The following is a 15,323-nucleotide window of genomic DNA, read 5'->3' on the forward strand; positions in this document are numbered from 1 at the left end:
ACCTGCATAATTAATTAAGTTTTCAAAAGGTGAAGATATCACTTGATCAAGGATAGGCAGTCATTTGCAGTTCATGTTATTGATAGAAATATGGCGGAACACCTTGCAAACATCGATAACGTCCAACTGATACCTGTTGATTCTTATCAAACTAAATATAAATGGCCTGTTTATTCGAATATAGTCTAGTCGCTACTGTGCGTTGTTTGTGGTCGCTCACTTCCTGGAGCAGTCTGTGCAAGTTTTTCAACAGAACAGTTGAATAAGGCAGTTAACAGTAACTCAGGCGCCATTGTTTATTTTTCTTTTACGTAAGAACTCTCTCTATTAGTGCCAAACGGGACCTACTTCACTGCGCTACACCCATTTGGAACAGCTGGTCTAGGACGACTTGGCGATGACGAGACAGAGTTATAAATTTAGTAACGAAGAGAGCCCATTCATCTGGGCCTTCAGTAGTGCAAACGAAGAGTAACAGAGTAACAGGGTGGGTTAAAAATCGTCTTGGATACATTAATCTTATGTTTTTATTTATATAAATCGCATCGTATACATTTTTTGAAAAATTGACTGTGTTGTTTCATGAAAAGTTAGGACAAAAATCAGTTTTTAAACTTATGAATATTTTTGAATGAGAAATAGTAAAACATCTCATATTTTAATGCACAACAATATATGTTCGTTATTTCATTGGCAGGTAAGAAATAATATATTTTTTTAAATGTTAACTAAAAGTATTCTGCAAATACTAAACACTGGGGCGAGATCTGGGTTACAAAGAGAAGCTTGGTGCTCCCAGTTGTCTCGAGAGAGTTGAATAGCATACAAGAAAAAAGTAATCGTTTGCAAAGTTGTTCTTTCTCTGAAACTAGGGCGCTGTGACTCAGTGGTTAGAATGCTGGATTTGCGGCTGAAATGGTTTGGGATCGAATCCTACCCTCGACTTATCCTGGGTCGGCTATCGTATTGTGTCCTTGGGCAAGGCACTTTAATCCAGTTTGCCTCAGAACTAATTGTGTCCCTTTGCAGTAAAACACCACATCAGACAAGAAAAAATATTTTCTCTGAATTGAATATGAACTGTAAGGCAGCTTTTCAATAGTCTGAATTGCCTAAATGGTACTAGGTATGTCATGTTATGCTACGTCTTGCTTCATCATCCATAATATTTTTTTACAATTAAGAAGTAGAAGTCGTAGATATGTCATATAGAACTGCCAAACGTCAGAACTTATTCGAATTTTCGAAGTTTGGGGATTATTAGAAGATGACATCCAGCCAAAGATAGGCATTAACCATGCTCATTTTTCAAAGAGTTACGTAGATGTTCCTGTTTGAATGCCCGTACATCGTAGGCTATGATATCATTAAGGGAACGTAAAAGCACATATAATTAAACATAATTTGCTTACTTGCGAAGGCATGTTGACAAAATGTTTTCTCTAACACACAAAATGGGAATACATGTCAGAGCAAGCATTTAAAGCCACTGGTGTTCCAAATCTTACATTTGATAAAGGACCCTAACACCAGATGTAAACAAGACAGTTTGTATATGACATGGATAATAACATTTCTTTCAGAAGTTGTTGTCACCAACGTATATTGCAGTTTAGTAATGGAGTGTTAGAAGTACATACAGTAATATAATTATTGTTCTATACGGCATATTTCGCATTTAAAAATATTCATTAGATTCCATCATGTTCCAGCACACAATTTTTTGTGCTATATATTGATTATAATCTCCTACATCTCTCTGATGATGATGATGATGATGATGATGGTGATGTCATTTTCCACCATGTTCTGTGTTTTTGTATTTCGTATATTAGGTGTATAAAAAATCTAATCTAAAACGGAAGATCTTGTGGCCAAAACATATTGTCATATTATAAAAATCAAATACTTTTAAACCTAGAAGCACCATAAATAGCAGATTTGAAAGATGTGTGTAGAAAATGCCACGTCAAAAGAAATGGCATAGTTCAAGTGTTAAGTGAAACAAAGTGTCTGGTATTAAGTGTCTGGTATTAAGAAGAAAAAAAAACATAGTAAAATTGTATTTCAGAGAATATGTGAACAAACGTTTGTGATTTGTGTCAAATGTCTTGTGGCTGTTAATCCAGCAGAGAGAGAGAGAGAGAGAGAGAGAGAGAAACAGAGAGAGAGAGAGACAGACAGACAGACAGAGAGACAGATCAACACTTAAAATTCTAATGTGTAAGCGTAGTTCTCAATATATTCTACATTCGTTAATTCACGTCATAAACCCTAAGAAGAAAAACACATAAAAACTGCCTTCGAATATTTGATTCCGTTGAAAACAATGCAGTATTATGACATTATTAACTGTAACAACACTCTCTTGTCGTAACAATACCTGTTCCTTTCACAAGTATATACTAAGATGACCTTTTCAACTGGTTTGGCGGATTAAATCTTATTTTTATGTATGAGAAATACACAAACTCCCCTTTCTGTAACTTTATGCTAAATACACAATCTGCCATTTCTGTGACTTGATGCTAAATACACAAGCTCCCATTTCTGTGACTTGATGCTAAATACACAAGCTCCCATTTATGTGATTTGATGATAAATACACAAGCTCCCATTTCTGTGACTTGATGCTAAACACACGAGCTCCACTCTCTTTAACTTGATGCTAAATACACAAGCTCCCATTTCTGTGACTTGATGTAAAATACACAAGCTCCCTTTCTGTGACTTGATGCCAAATACACAAGCTCCCATTTTTGTGACTTGATTCAAAATACATATGCCCCTATTTATGTGACTTGCTGCTAAACACACAAGCTCCCCTTTCAGTGACTTGATGTTAGATACACAAGCTCCTCTTTCTGTGACTTGATGCTAAATACATAAGCTCCCATTTCTGTGACTTGATGATAAATACACAAGCTCCCCTTTCTATGACATGATGCTAGATACACAAGCTCTCCATTCTGTGACCTGATGCTGAATAAGGATAGCCAGTGCAGGCAGATTAATTGATGGATTGAAGACACATCAACACATGGAATACTTTGTGGTGTTTATTAATAGGAGTACAAGGAGTTGAACACCCAGGCTTGACCAGGCAAGATTTGCACCCGATACGCTGACGGTAAGTCTGCATGCTGACAACTAAGCCATTTCAGCTCTTGTCGAGAAATAAAACTAAAGTCAAATAGTAACTTCTTTGATATATTTTCGAATGAAAAAGTAAACGCACACGAAAATCTGGAAAGTTTTGGGAGAACAATTGGTCTTAGATATTAATAGAAGTTAATAAATCTTGTATAATGAAATTGCTCATGAGAACCATTCTGACAAATTTACACACACACACACACACACACACACACACACACACACACACACATAATCTTCTGAACTCCTTGCTGAGGATGAAAGTTGTGTAGGCGTTCGGGAAAATATCGGAATAACCGCGTTGGGTTTGGTAGTTCAAGTCAGTTGGTCAGCACCACAGTGATGTATCGGCCCTTGGATTGGTCAGCCATTTGGGGCACAAGATTTAGACTGAATCTTACACATTTTGGACATAGACTTAAGACTGAGTTATACATTTTTTGGTCAAAAGACTGAGTTGCACACGTTTCGGCACTAAACTTGAGCGATTCTCACACTTTTCGGACACAAGACTTAAACCAAATCTCACACTTTTCGGACGCAAGACTTATACTGAACCTCACACTGTTCGGAAGCAAGACTTAGACCGAATCTCACATTTGTCATACACATGACTCAGATCGAATCTCACACTTTTCGGACACAAGACTTACATCGACTATCACACATTTCGGACACAAGACTTGGACCAATTCTCACGCTTTGGGCATATGAGCCTCTAATTTTCGGACACAATAATTAGACATAGCCCCACGCTTTTCGGACATAAGACATAAACCTTGTCTCATTATTTTCGGACACACGAATCAGACTGAGCCTCAGACTTAAAACTAATATTCAGATAGTGTGTTTTTGTTAAAGACTTTGTCTTGAAATGTCCAAAAGTACTCGTACGGCACAGAACGTGCTGACAAATATTTCTCGTAAGTGTCTTGCTTAAATTTATAAATAGTTTAGTTCAAAGCTCTTAGGTTTTTTTCCAAGTCTTAGACTTGAACATTTTAGAATTTGAAACACGATTTCGGTTTTATCAGATTTCACATGATGTCGTAATTTCATTTAAATCCATCGTTGTAACGTAATCAAGCCCCCTTCCTTTTGATACATTTTTTCCAGGATATTCCGAGTGAGTAATTTCCCGAACACCTTCGCCTTATTTAACATCATATACTCTAATACCTTTTTCATTTTATGTGAGCCTTCTCCATCAGACCTACCACCACTGATTTAATTCATGCACATGGTAATGTTAGCAAATTCATATAAGAATAGAATTTCATATTTTACAGGATTTTTAAACTCAGGAAGCCTGAAAATCGATCACACAAAGTACTAACGCCACATAGAAGCGAAAATATGCATATGAATAATCTGTAATCAATCACACAAAGCACGAACGCCACAGAGAGGCAAAAGCTGTCCATGCATATTGTGTAATCGATCACACAAAGCACGAACGCCACAGATAAGCGAAAGATGTCCCTGCATAGCGTGTAATCAATCACACAAAGCACGAACGCCACAGAGAGGCAAAAGCTGTCCATGCATATTGTGTAATCGATCACACAAAGCACGAAGCACGAACGCCACAGACAAGCGAAAGATGTCCCTGCATAGTGTGTAGTCGATGTCCCCGCATAGTGTGTAGTCGGTCATATAAAGCACGAACGGTACAGACAAGCAAAAGATGTCCATCATAGTGTGTAGTCGGTCATACAAAGCACGAACGCTACAGACAAGCAAAAGATGTCCCTGCATAGTGTGTAGTCGATGTCCCCGCATAGTGTGTAGTTGGTCATACAAAGCATGAACGCTACAGACAAGCAAAAGATGTCTCTGCATAGTGTGTAGTCGGTCATACAAAGCACGAACGCTACAGACAAGCAAAAGATGTCCCTGCATAGTGTGTAGTCGATGTCCCCGCATAGTGTGTAGTTGGTCATACAAAGCACGAACGCAACAGACAAGCAAAAGATGTCCCCGCATAGTGTGTAGTCGATCATACAAAGCACGAACGCTACAGACAAGCCAAAGATTTCTCTGCATAGTTTGTAATCGATCACAGAATGCAAAAATGGCCACAGAGAAGCGAAGGATATCCGTGCATAGTGTGTTTTTAATTTTCCAGCTTCATCGCTTAATGTAACATGTAAAATATGAAGTTCACTATTTATAATTACAAATAATGGCAGTAACAAAAATACATATCCCAAGGTATAAATAGCAGAACAATACTTTATTTTAAAAAATTGTTTACAAATACCGTCAAATCGCACGAGAAAGGCACATATTTACATACATAGTTCCTCTATGGTGTTACGAATTTATACTTCAGATTTTCTGCGTCGCATGATGCTGTTTCAATGTCTAAATGCATGTTGGCAAATATGAAGCTGACATTTGACACTTTTTACGGTGCCTGACATCGGTCTTTGACTTAACTTTTAATCTTTTAAAGCTGACATTTGACACTTTTTTACTGTGCCTGACATCGGTCTTGACATAACTTGCAATTCTTCTGGAGATAAATGTGCCTGAAGTGGATCATTATCCGACTGACACTCTCAGATTGCCTCAAAATCAGGAATCGGACGGCTTTTAACCATTCTGTACTTTATTTCAATTTTCTCCTTTTTACTTCTTCCAATGGCGTGTTGAATAAGATGGCATATGCTTCACAATGTTACGGGTAAAAAAGATCTTATTTCATTGATAGTAGATAGATCAAGACTGATTGCTATTATCTGTGGATCAATGTCCCCGCCCTGCAAACAGACTGGTCCCCTTTATAATACAAAATTGTTGAATAGTATCTTAGACGTGTATTACAGACGTGCATTGAACAGTATATGATGCGTGCATTGATACGTGTATTATTTACGTGCATTGAATATTATTTGATACGTGTATTACAGACGTGCATTGAATATTATATGATACGTGTATTACAGACGTGCATTAAATATTATATGATACGTGTATTACAGACGTGCATTGAATAGTATATGTTACGTGTATTACAGACATGCATTGAATAGTATATGATACGTGTATTGATACGTGTATTATATACGTGCATTGAATATTATATGATACGTGTATTACAGACGTGCGTTGAATAGTGTTTTGGACGTGTATTATATACATGCATTGAATAGTATATGATACATGTATTACAGACATGCATTGAATAGTATATGATACGTGTATTACAGACATGCATTGAACAGGATATGATACGTGTATTGATACGTGTATTATATACGTGCATTGAATATTATATGATACGTGTATTACAGACATGCATTGAACAGTATATGATACGTGTATTGATACGTGTATTATATACGTGCATTGAATATTATATGATACGTGTATTACAGACGTGCGTTGAATAGTATTTTGGACGTGTATTATATACATGCATTGAATAGTATATGATACGTGTATTACAGACGTGCATATTCCGATGCTCCAGATGTATCGGATTACCATCAAGTTTATAGGAAATAACATTTGATACCATTAAAACCTCCAAACCTTTGACCACACAGGGTCATAGATCTTGAGTTCCAAATGTAGATAGTGCCAGAAAACTGAACTTCCTGCTATTAAAGTCATTTTGCCGGGTCTTAAACATGCAAATTTCATAACTCTCGGTTGGAGTGAAACTTATGAAGGATGCGAGTTCGAATCTTGCCAAGACAAGATAGAGTCAGTCGCCGCGATTATCTATTATGTGATGCTGTGCCGTTTATCGACAAACAAACAGACATGTATGTATGTATGTATGTATGTATGTATATATATATATATATATATATATATATATATATATATATATATATATATATATATATATATATATATATATATATATATATATATATATATAGATAGAGAGAGAGAGAGAGAGAGAGAGAGAGAGAGAGAGAGAGACACAGACAGACAGACAGAGACAGAGAGAGACAGACAGACAGACAGACCGAGACAGGCAGACATAGTGGGTGCCGCACACTGCTGGACAGAAGTAGTTTTATTACTTTCTGACATTATTCGTCCTATCGATAAGTGAATAAGACACTATTACCAACTCTTCCAGCGTCATCTACCCAGAGTTGATGTAATAGGCCACATTTGTATTGAAATCTAGATTCATCCATGGTGAAACTTACCCTGGGAACGCGTTACTGTCATTTCACCGTGAAAATACTAACCCCACATCGTCAATACAAAATGTAACTAAAACGCTTGGATAACCGTCTCACTTTGCACGTATTGTTGTCTGTTGTTTCCAGGATGAATGGGACAACCTGTAACCGGCCATTTATAGATCAAATTTCGTGTGACGAAGAAAACTTCTTTTATATCGCTAGATTTTAATTCACCCTGCTTACATTCCTATGTATTGAAGAAAAGAAAAGACTTAGAATTCGCTACAATAAGTCCCCAGACTTTCAATGGCCCGACCCAGGGCTCGATTCACCCTTGTCTTTCTAAATGTGCAACCGATACGCAGAATTTATCCAAACTAAATCGCACACATCTGAAAGGGGCGTATTTATTCTTTTCATGATAATGTTAGTATAGTTGTGACAGGGAACTCGAATCGGATACAAAACCTTCTTTTCCCGGATTGATAGTGCTTTCAGTGTTCTTTCTGTTTCGCCAGACGACCAGAGTTGCCTTTAGAAATTACCTTTTGAAACTCTTCAAAGGAATTCTGTTTATTTCTGTCAAACTCGTGACACGGCTCTCTGTTCGTGCATATACCGGGAGAATTTATCTCTTTCCTCGATAAAAGCTTTCTATTATTGCTATTTAGGAATTGAAAGTATGAAAAAGCAGATTACAGTGGGTTTGGAACAAGTCATGGAAGGCGTTTGTTGCCTTTCAGTAGTGACTGATATTGCAGCGGATAAAACACAATCACTTCTGAACTAGACAATAGAGGAAGCGAATCATTCATTGGACTAAGGCTGAATTATGAGAAGTCTGTGAGAGAATTATAGAGCGATCTTTTCAGCACTCAGCAGATGCTAAAATTTGTGATGAATTCGTTTTGGAATAACGTGTTAGTCTTGACACTGTGATGTACGTCATTTAATAATGCTGTTATGTTTAGCATGCAGTAGTGCTGCGGTGAAAGTGACCTATACATACATAGACAGTGCGGCAGTGATCTTTACCTGTATATTTATATATTGTTTCAAGGGAACAAGAGGTAAGTAATGCTTACCTAGCTTTTAGATTTTCAGTTATACTGATATATCGCATTGGCTCTGATTCGATTCGTGATAGAAGGACAAATTACAGTTCTGTAACCTCTCCCTCCCCCTCTGTGTGTATGTCCGTATGTCTGTCTCTCTATACATGCATACATACATACATACATACATACATACATACATACATACATACATACATACATACATGCGTACGTACGTACGTGCGTGTGTGCGGTGCATATGTGCGTGTGTGGTGCATATGTGCGTGCGTGCGTACACATACATGCATACACACATACATACATACATACATACATACATACATACATACATACATACATACATACATACATGGACGAGTATAAGATGCTTTACCTTATTCTGGCACGTACAAATTGTTTTGAGTAGCTACACAAACAACAAACAAAAACGAGTTTGATATGGCGTAGGAAAACGTCTGGGCCTAAATGCGTCAACGTACTCATCGTTCTTATCAAAGTAATTCTTTCCCATGACTAGGAACAAAACGTGAATGCAGTTTTGTATTAATTACATACCTTCTGTTTAACGCTTTTTAGTTTTAGCATTACAACAGGAATAAAATTAAAATCCGAGTGGCCGAGTGGTCAAAAGCGCTCTCCGTTACGGACCACTGCCATCTCACGTCTGTCTGCGTGGGTTCGAGTCTATGTGAGAAAGCTTGCCAGTAGCTTCTCGTGGGTCGGTGGTTCTTCCCGTGGTTTTCCCGGGTTCTTCCTCCACCGTTTATACTGGCCGCCATGCATAGCCTATCGTGTGCTGATAAATGGCGTTAAACTACACAACAACAACAACAACAACAAAATCGAAGTGGGGTTTATAACAACTTTCATTCACGCCATCTACAAATATCGATGCGCGGACATCAGTGAAAACACCAAAATTAGATGATACTGAAATACTGATTGTGCATCTTTAGCTACTGTAAGATCAGCCATGCAAGATTAAAAAGGTGTGTTAAGAATCGAATATGAGATTAATGTATCTTGATTACGGAATGTGATATCACCGTGTAACATCCGTGTCGAATGATTAAACAATGTTGTAAACTGCCACGCAATAAACAGGTAATTATTGTTGAGAAAAGTTTTATCTTTCCATTGTCTTCTTTGTTTGCTATTATATAAATAATAATTACTTTTAACAAAACTAATTAACCAGATACAACGATATTACCACGTAGGGATGTGCGAAAACATCTATCCCGTCATTAATTACCATTTGAATATAAAATTAACTCCCTTGGAAGGATTGTAGTCATGCATCATTAAACACTACACGACAAGTGTTTCATTTTGGACTGTCTCGTAATCCTGTACTCTATCATTATAGTATGTGCACTTCGACGATCCGCATAAATCTGCGAACTCGAAATACTTTAGCAAGAATCCGGTGCATTATAAATGTCTATAAATTCGAACAATTAATGTAATTATTTACTTAGCCCAAAAATATGAGATGTGTACTTTATCTGTTATTGTCCATTGCTAGTAAGTTGTACGATATCTCTGTATCGTACCTGTACGATATAATTGCGATGGCTCAAAGAGTTGCGACAGGTGATTTTTGGAGTCGGGGATATCGCAGGTATGCTGATTTAAACCACTGAGCATGGTCGGGACGGTACTCTCACGTGGTAGACATGGAGCACGATTACGGAATGCATGTGGAATATATATGTGTGTGTGTGTGTGCGTGCGTGCGTGTGTGTGTGTGTGTGTGTGTGTGTGTGTGTGTGTGTGTGTGTTCGCTGCAGTGTGACAGTTTATAGTGATGTCTAGCACTCTGGCATCATGCCACAGACATATATCATGATGTCCCCTTAGTCACATTATCCCGACACCTGGCCGACCAGTCCGAACACTAACCTCTTAATGCTGAGCGTCAAGCGAGGCAGCTGTTAGTACCATTTTTGTAAGTCTTTGGTATGATTCGGCCCGGGATCGAACCCACGATCTCCCGCATCCTAGGCGGATGCTCTAACACTAGGCCACCGGAGCGGTCATGTGAGAATATAGCGTGCACAATACGCTATCAGATTTCTATATATAAAATATAAATTCCACGAAAATATAAAAATATTAGCAATAAATTAAAACTTAACAGTCTAAAATAAAAGCATTTTCAAAATGATAAATTATACTACATGTATGTGGGGGGGGGGGACAAACGTTTTTGTATTTGTCAGCATGAATTTACTTTACTGAGTTTTAACAATTTATGTTTGTAGTTGATAAAGACAATGTTCATTAAAAGCAAATTAAAATTTTGTCCCAATTTGGAACGAAACGATACACAAATTTCTATTTTAGTGTTATCTGTCATAAACCATTTACATTCTCTCTCTCTCTCTCTCTCTCTCTCTCTCTCTCTCTATATATATATATATATATATATATATATATATATATATATATATATATATATATATATATATATATATATATATATATATGAATTGCCCACTGAACTTAGACACAAAGACACAGTGATCACAGTCAAGAGGGCTCTCAAAACTCACTTATTTCGACAGCAAGAACAAGCTTAAAGACCTAATAATGTTTCCTACCTGAAATATTCTCAGCATGCTTTTTTAGTTTTTAATGTTTTTCTAATTTCATGTTGTTTGTTTTTGTAATAATATTATTATGTTTCTTATCTTATAGGTGTTGTCTAATGTTGTAAAGCGCTTAGAGCTTCTAAAGATTAGGCGCTATACAAAGTCCTCATTATTATTATTATTATATATATATATATATATATATATATATATATATATATATATATATATATATATATATATATATATATATATATATATATATATACCTTTGATCTATTTATGATTTTTATCAATGTTTTGGACACAATCTACGTCACTATGTCCAGATTACCAGATTGCCAAGGAAACAAGGAAAAAGATTGTATAATGGCAATTGAAAAAACAAAAGTTATCCATTTTTATATATAAAAAAATTATTTGTTACACAACTCAGTAGATGAAAATTACCCAAGCTATTTCACAATTATGCCTTGAACATAGATCACGCAGCTTAAATATTCCTCAACATAAATGACACAATAATAATCTCAAAATGAAGTGAGGCTTATTCTTGTTTATATATATATATATATATATATATATATATATATATATATATATATATATATATATATATATATATATATATATAAGTAATTTGAAATGCGATACAAATCTTGAGATTTGAGGCAAAATATTTAAAAAAGAACGATGAAACTTATGTCTGAAACTAATTTACCGTTGACACGTGACTTTTGACTCTGAAACATCTACAAATGGGAGAAACTTCAACGGTGTTGGTGGGTGGGTGGATCTGTCAGTGCGACAGAACCTAAGACACTTTACCCGTTCATATGCTAAGTAAATGGGATACAGCCTTTGTTCCTTGTTATGGCGGCGCCACAGGAAAAAAATATCAACGACCTATGTGATCAAGTTTCAATCTCGGCTCAATTTTTGTTCACTAAGTATGTACACCGCGTGCAGATGCCTTTTTAAGGCTGAATTGTGCATTGTGATTACAGCATACCTATAACAATAAACTCTCGATAAAATATCGACCCGATTAGAATTTTATAGCTTAATCAATATTTTACAGGAAATGAACCAAACATTCCTTTGTCCTTTTCGTGCAGTTGAATACAGATATTCGATATGTTTTAACATATAAATAATGGGGAACGTTCGCAAACAATAATGTATACGCCACGGCTGAAGGACTCTTTTAAAATTGTTTCGACCACGCATGCGCAAAATGTTACAATATGTTCCCAGGATTGTTTAAATATGCATTGATCAATGAAAGCATTCAATTCAGCATAACTTATATTGGACTATATTAGGATTTAGTCATGCGCGGATTACTTATTATTAGTGGTATACACAAAGCACGTGATACGGTTTGAAATGCATGGAAACAAACAAACAAACAATCAAACAAAATGACAGCAATACTATTATTTTTAAAAATTCTCTTCAATACGAGATCTACAAGAATGTTTAGTAAAGATACACCGAAAACCATTTTTTATGTTACTTTTTTGTACTACAAAAAAGATGTTTTAATTTCTTATGAAAATTATTTCTGTTTACTACTTACCGTTATGCGGCATACCAGACGTCATCACAGGACTACCTGGCCAATCAAGCTAAGGGAAGTAACTCCTATAAATTACATTTGGTGCCTGCATGTATTATCTCCCGTGAAAGCGTGAAATTTTTGCGAATCGAGAAAAATTTGGGTCACAAGCTTCTTCATGCAATATCCATTATCTATCGTCATTTTTTTTCTTGCAAATTTCGCTTTTATTGAATTATAATGTAGATTATGTTTAATAGAAAAAATAGTGAAAAATGCGTACCTCCTATACAAAAATATAAAATATTTAAAGATTTACAAACTCATACAAATTTTGCGAAACATACACGCGCAAACGATAGTTTTGTTCTTTTTGTGAATAGATAAAGGTTAATTCAATTGAAGATAAAATTAAAGTCATGTCATTTACAGTTCACACTAATTTTGTATGTAAATTACATGTTTCATAATTATTGCTTGAACATATTTAATGCAAAATCTCATCAAACTTGCGATAGACTGTCGTGTAGAAAAACTAGAGTACGGTTGCCTTTATGTTAGGCCCGAATGTGAAATGGAAATTGTTATGTTACAGGGCCGGACTAGATCAAGTGTTGGAGAGGGTCCAAAATTTCAAAATGTCCATGACGTTCTCGAAAAGGCATCAAAGCATAGGTCTATGGGTTTGTTTACTCATAGTGTACACATTACCTAATAAACGTGGTCAAGATAAACCAATAGTTAAATTTAATGATAAAAGTGACAGTACGTGAGTGTGTATGCATATTTTTGGTATTTTTGGTTTTATTTGGCCGGGGGTGGAGATGTCCTGAAATCCCAGATCCCTCCACTCCATCATGTCCGTTGTATTTGAACGGTAAAAATTACTATAGAGTCAAGCTCATCAAAGACAAAGTGAAATATCCACAAATTTAGAATATGTCTTAAATGAAGACACGGTTGTTAATGCGTACACTGTTTGATATTGCTAATTTTAAACAGAGGTGTAGAGGGCTCTATGTAGTTTTCATACACACACACACACACACACACACACACACACACACACATAGACATACACATACATACATACATACATACATACATACATACATACACATACATGCATACACACACACGCACACACACATACATATAGAGATGTAGAGGGCTTTTCATAACTTAATAATGTATCATTTAACTTTCAACTTGATGTCACTGAACGCGATCTTTTAGAATTAATATCAGTTGATAATAAAGTGTATGGTATTATTACTATGATTTTGTCAGTTGTTGTAGTAGCAACATTAATAATAATAATAATAATAATAATAATAATAATAATAATAATAATAATAATGATACCGCTACTACTACTACTACTACTACTACTACTACTATTATTATTATTATTATTATTATTATTATTATTATTATTATTGTTATTATTATTATTATAACTTTGTAAAGCGCCTCATCTTTGGAAACTCTAAGCGCTTTACAACATTATACAACACCTATAACATAAAAATATATATAATGATATGATTACAACAAAACAAACACCATGAAATTAGAAAACATAATAAACATGCTGAAAATATTTAAGGTAGGAAACATTATTAGGTCTTTAAGTTTGTTCTTGCAGTCTTAAGATATAAGAGCAAGATGAAAAGAATAGGGTAGTATTCATTTAACAGAACATAATTTCTAAGTTTGTCATCCATTCAGATCACTCAGGCTCAATGGTATAAAACTGGTATGTCTTACTAACAACGAACATCACAGTATATGGAATCTACGGCCACGCGTACTAATATAAGAGAGGTAAATCTTACACATGCAGTTGCAGGAACCTACCGTAATAAGAGTTATTTCCCTTACAACAATCACACTAGACAGAATCGCAGGTGCTTTAAAATCATCATTTAAAACCAAGTCTACTGGTTATGTTTATCTTCAGTTTCGAACATTTGCTCGGGTAGTTATAAAAAATGACATGACTGGTATTTTCAGGTGAGTCTAATAGGACATGACGCGTATTTTCATGTTAGTCTAAAAACACAGGACTTGTATTTTCATAGGAGTCCAACAACATAGTCATGTATGTGTAGCAAAACATGACTATCATTTTCATGGGCCTAACATTATACGAAATGTGAATTATCTACATTTTACTTCATTTAAAGCACTAATTTCTTTCAATATGTCCTTAAGTTTCCTTTTCTGCATTTGAAGAACGAATCTTAAGTACACGTTTGTAAGAGTGTTTCTTGATGATTTTAATTGATCTGAAAATTGAAAGCAATTTCTCATAGTGCAAAATTACCACTATACTCACTACTACCAACATCACCGCCACATCAACAGCTACAATTAATAACGTGGCTGATCCTGGTGCTATTTTTACATTTAAAGATTGATTGTTGCACTAGCCCATACTTTCAAAATATCACTTTTCATCCATATCTAGTGTCCTTTCTCTTTAGTTTCATATATAAGGCCAAGTGAAACATTATTTGGTCTTATAATTCCTGAAAGTGTTTATTTATTATTTTTTTGTATATTTATTTATTTATTTATTTATTTATTTATTTATTTATTTATTTATTTATTTATTAAATGCTAGAAGATATGTTCTAGTAGGTTTAATAATTATATTTTCATGTCCTCGTTATCTATCACAAAATAAATGAACACTAGTACACTATGCATTTACTATGGATAACGAATTTATTCGAATTTTGAAAGGAAAACTTTAGAATAAATTAGCGATTAA

At 35.2% G+C, this 15,323-nt stretch overlaps 1 long non-coding RNA gene across 7 annotated transcripts in view; it reads left to right on the forward strand.

The window, feature by feature from the left end:
• The window catches only part of LOC149799399 (uncharacterized), a 185,738-nt gene that overhangs the window by 36,062 nt on the left and 134,353 nt on the right, over window positions 1–15,323 (forward strand). For 2 of the 7 annotated variants that reach the window (XR_016421163.1, XR_016421164.1), the window contains exon 1: window positions 7,457–8,380. The exons of 4 other annotated variants lie outside the window; for them this stretch is intronic. This is a non-coding gene — a long non-coding RNA (uncharacterized LOC149799399). Of the gene's footprint in view, window positions 1–7,456; window positions 8,381–15,323 lie in introns of those variants that run through there. One more of the 7 variants, XR_016421165.1, reaches the window with a different exon arrangement.

The sequence above is a fragment of the Sinohyriopsis cumingii genome, chromosome 5 (assembly GCF_028554795.1).
Source record: "Sinohyriopsis cumingii isolate HCF-2022 chromosome 5, ASM2855479v2, whole genome shotgun sequence".
In the NCBI taxonomy this organism is placed as follows: domain Eukaryota; kingdom Metazoa; phylum Mollusca; class Bivalvia; order Unionida; family Unionidae; genus Sinohyriopsis; species Sinohyriopsis cumingii.